Below are 4,772 nucleotides of genomic sequence, written 5' to 3' on the forward strand. Positions count from 1 at the left end.
CCTCACCATTCTCTCTCTCTCTTCTCTATCTTCTTCTTCTTCCTCACCCTTCACTCGACCGAAACCCACGCCAAACGAGCAAACCAGGAAAAAAGAAAAGAAATAAAAACTCTCGTCCTCCGATCGCCGCCGATCCGTCATCACTGCCACCATCCCTCACCTCTCTCCTCCTTCTTCTTCTTCTCCGCGCCGCGCTATCGTCTCGCCGAGCCTCCACCGTGTCCGCTCCGGGCCGAGGAAACACAGTGCCGCCGAGCCCCCGACGTCGCCACCGCCACCTCCCACTCGTCTCTTCTCTCTCTTTCTTCGCGCGTCACCGACCGCTGAGCCACCGCGCGCGCGCCGACCGAGCGACACGCCGCCGCCGCGAGCTCGCCGTGACCGCCGTCGAGGAGGAAGACGCCGGGAACAAGCAATCGAGCGACGAGGACACCGAATTCGTGAGAATCTCGGTAAGAACAAGCTAAACCGAATTGATTTTTCTGAGAAATTAGGGTTTGAAATTCTGAATTGGGGATTTTCAAATCCGAGTTGATTTCGGTTAAATTGATTGGTTTTTATCGTTCATTGAACTCGATTGATGCTAGTGGTAGCTTGAATTTGAAGTTTTGATTCGGATTTTTCCTAATTTATCCGAAAATGATGAACTAGGGTTTAAATTGGGGGTTTTTGATTTCGGGTTCGATTTCAGTGTAATTGCTCGGTTTGTTATGTTGTCTGAACTTGATTATACTTGTGTTGAGGCTATGTTGAATTTGTTTGGTGTGAAATTGGAGTTTGTGGCCGTGTGGATTTCTTGGCCGTGAGTTTGTTTTTGGCCGTGTGATTTTCTGCTTGTGTAATTGGTTGGCTAGGTGATTCATTTGTGGTCGTTTGGTATTAGAACGTTTCCGGATAATTGGATTTCGGATTAAGTGTACTTAAATTGGTGTTGGGTTCGGGTTTTTTGGAATCGGGATTTGGACTGTGAAACTGATAAGGGTTTGGAATTTAAGATATTAACTCGTCGTTGGATTCCAGGTTTGTATTACAGATCTTGACGGACGAACGGGAACCAGACGAGTCAAGAGCGACGAGATCAGTTTCTGAAGATATCAAGTGATAGAGTTATCGAAATAAAGCTCGATTAACTCGTGAGTTTTAAATCGCTTATAGCGTTTAAATACTCTTAGATATGTACTTTCAGTATTTAAATAAATAATTTATAAATTATTTATTTAACGATGCTTATGAATTTAATTTAATTATTCGTTTGGAATTCTCGGTTATTTTTAATTTCGGATTATTTGATTTATTTAAGACTCGTGATTATTCGTTGAACATTATCTCGTATCACTCTCGATAGGAGGATACGCGAGTCTTGAATAAACCTCCGAAAAACCGGGGAATAATAAATTAAATTCTCGAATTCCGAACCGACTCTAATCCCGACAACGAACCCTATTATCTTTAAGTAAACTCGAATCCATTAACTAACAGATGTTCAACTCCGGATGCTAGTTCTCTCGACGTTCGACAAGTGCCAAGTGTCTCGAAGAACGTGTGAAGCAAGACATCTTCGGGAATCGTCAAGCTTACTGTCGAACATTTCCGGGTAAGTGAGGAGACATAAGTCAACTACTTACCAAGGGTATAACCCTGTTTGTTTGTGCATTTGCTTGCTAGTAAACAAGAGTAGGTAAAAGCCTAAAAATGAATAAACTCGAAAGTTAAGGCTTCGGCCACTCTTGCTTGAAAACTTAGCTCGGGTTCGCCCGTTAGGTTCAAACGCTAACTTGAACCAGCCTTGTTTGCTTTGTGTGTGGTTAGACTTCTCTTCTAACTCTAAGAGATAGGTCAGAATCGAGAGGACGGAAGAGCGATAGACTCTCAATTCAATCGAGAGTAGAGAGTTCGGAAGTCACATTTCGAGCTTTCAACCTAAAACACTAAACGAGCTTCAAAGGGAAACAATAATTTCTTTCGGGGTTTATCCCGTCACGCTCTTCCGTATATAAGTTTAACGTGTACGCTGCTAGCTGCAGTGTACCCAAACTTTAAACTCGTGTCGGTGGTACTCACAAGTCCTTGACTTGTGCTTGGCGGGCCATGCCGGTCCGTGCGCCGAGTACTCGAAGCAATGGGTGAAGGTCGCGCATCGCGAGCTCATTGCTTGCTGGAAGACTCACCGGAAGCTGCCTTGAGCACACCGGGGCGTAGTGGGTAATGGTCGCGGTTCGCGAGCTCACTATGCCAGAGACCAGTGGTGCTGACGTCATGATGAAGGAAGTACCACTAGGGGATCCCAGACAAGTGTTAAAACTTAGATCAGTTGACGACTGCTGCTCGAAGTTGGAAACTGGTCTCTAGTCGGATCGGGGGTTATAGCAGTGAGGAGTGTATAACCTTGCGGGACGGCTAGTATTCTAGGATGCGCGCTCATTAGTCACTTTTAGGTGATAGCTGCATCCTGCATTCTTGTTTGCTTGTTCGCACGTCACATGCTTTGCATTAGCTGCTTTTCTTTCATAGGCTAGACTCCCGCTTGCTGAGTCATTCGACTCATAGTTTTATGTCCCTTGGTAATGTAGATAAGGGCAAGGCGGCAATGTAGACGACCGAGAAGGAAACTGAGACGGAACGCGTATCTCTTGACCTACGGGCTATGGGTTCTGGCTCGGGAAGTAGACCTCTATATATATAATGTTTTGAATAATATCGACTCTTCCTTAAATAATATCTCGTGTATATATGTAAAGTCGGGAGCTTCTATGTACATATATATGTATGTATAAGGGTCGATATACGACTTCTAGTTCTAAAAGAAAAACGAAAAATTTCCCGAGATTTCCGATAACCACTTTTGTTGTAAACGTTTCCGCACTTTTAATAATATCGTATTTCGTATATTATATGTTTCGTAAATTATATATTTACTTTAAATGTCTTGTTTACATTTCATTATTCATATATGATATGCTCCCGCTACGTGATGTTGGTTCCGTCGAGTCGCGGCTTGCGGGCGAGGTGACGACGCTCGCGGGTCGTGACAGATTTTGTGGTATCAGAGCCCAGGTTTAGCCGTTTCTGTAGACCTGAGATACATGTTCTGGTTATGGGAAAGTGTTGGAACTTGTGCTTACCGTTGGCCTGTCGTTTTGGCAGGTGGAATGGCTCAAGTGACGATACTATCCTACCCGGAGGCTCTTGCATCTGTTCCTCCTACCGCTCCGACTTTCAGCGGGATGAGGGGTACACTTACGTGGGTGCGATGGATTGGTACCACCATCGAGTGGATGGACGCCCTTGCTATCCCTGAGATTTTCCGTACTTGTATTGCCACGACGCTCTTGCAGGGACCAGCCCTGACTCGCTGGACCCGGCATGTGGCGCTGGGTAGTTTGTATCGATCGTGGGGCATGTTCCAGGCCATTATGGGGGCCACTTTTTCAGCCCAGGGGCGAACGGATGAGTGGAACGAGTTTGCTCATGGTTTCTTTCAGCTCGAGTTCGAGTCGATCGCTCAGTACGAGGATCGATTTGAGGAGGAGATCGTGACATCTTGTCCCTTTGCTCTGGACGACCGCCGACAGCAGTTCATCTTTCACCAGGGGTTACGACCCGAGTATAGGTATCCGATGTTGTTGTGTTGCTTCCCGTCCATGGGAGTTCTCCGAGCGCGTTTGGCGTTTATGATTCAGTCCCAGGCAGGATGTTGGATTCCTCCAGGTTACGAGCCAGCCCCGCAGCCAGCGTATGCGCCAGTACCACCAGCCCAGCCACCTCAGGCGCCGGCACCACCAGCATCGCCGCCGCACGCGCCACCGCCGCCACCCGCACAGCCACCTGCAGCTCCCCTTGTTATTGTGATCTCTGACGACGAGGAGAGCGAGGTGGAGGACGATGAGGATGAGGATCCCGTTGAGGATTATCCTCTTATGTGAGGGTGTGTTTAGGCTTGTTGTAGATAGTGGTGGATAGTTTTTTTGAGAGGTTAGTTCCGGGAGGTTGATAGTTGTTGTACATGTTTTTTGATCTAGTAGACTTAAGCCTTGTGAGAGCTAGTCTACCTGTAGTTCTTTTGTTTAGCATGTGTACGTGCGAACTTGATGTTGAAAAGCTGGTTGTATCTTTTGATATGTATATATGGTTGTAGATATGGTTGTATATATAAAATCTCGTTTCAGTTTCAGTTTAATCATGTGTTGATTATGTCTCTCGCATTTCGGTATGGATATATGAGTAACCTTGTTTGTTCTCGTCTGTAGAACTGAGAAAATATGTCCGGACAAGACCCGTCTCCTACCGGAAATGCTACGGCGGCAGACCTCGCAGAAATGCGACACGCCTTGGAGAGACAGGCTGCCAGCGCAGCACAACGAGATCAGATAGTTGCGCAGCAACTTGAAGCCCAAAATCGCACGATCACTGAACTTCTGACGAGATTGAATACGCCACCTCCACCAAACCCGGAGCCCCCAGCTCAAGATGAACGACGTGGACATCCACCGCAGGCACGCGTGGATCCCCAGGAAGAGTTGAACTTCCGGATTCCTGATGTCGTTCCCCCGGTAGGCGAACCGGTGTATGAAAGATTTCGGAAGCAGAAGCCTCCGCAGTTTGGCGGTAACGTTGACCCCGCGACAGCCGAGAACTGGATCAAGAGGATTCAGCAGATTTGCAACTACATGCAGCTGTCAGATCAGGAGAGGGTAGCGTGTGCCGTGCACCAGCTGGAAGACGAGGCGAGAGGTTGGTGGGAGGTCGTAGCGTCATATGAGGACATCCACTCG

At 47.2% G+C, this 4,772-nt stretch overlaps 1 long non-coding RNA gene across 2 annotated transcripts; it reads left to right on the top strand.

The window, feature by feature from the left end:
- Positions 1–269: 269 nt before the first annotated feature.
- Positions 270–3,056, top strand: LOC149393450 (uncharacterized). 2 transcript variants are annotated; one of them, XR_016299893.1, is made up of 3 exons: positions 270–452; positions 1,021–1,133; positions 2,571–3,056. It is a non-coding gene; the product is annotated as an uncharacterized LOC149393450 (long non-coding RNA). The 2 variants fall into 2 exon arrangements; XR_016299892.1 differs by lacking the exon at positions 2,571–3,056 and adding an exon at positions 1,501–1,552.
- The last annotated feature ends 1,716 nt before the right edge of the window (positions 3,057–4,772 follow it).

Source organism: Urtica dioica, chromosome 6 (assembly GCF_054948205.1).
Source record: "Urtica dioica subsp. dioica isolate 48M chromosome 6, U.dioica_male_clone48M_v1_H2, whole genome shotgun sequence".
Classification (NCBI taxonomy): Eukaryota; Viridiplantae; Streptophyta; class Magnoliopsida; order Rosales; family Urticaceae; genus Urtica; species Urtica dioica.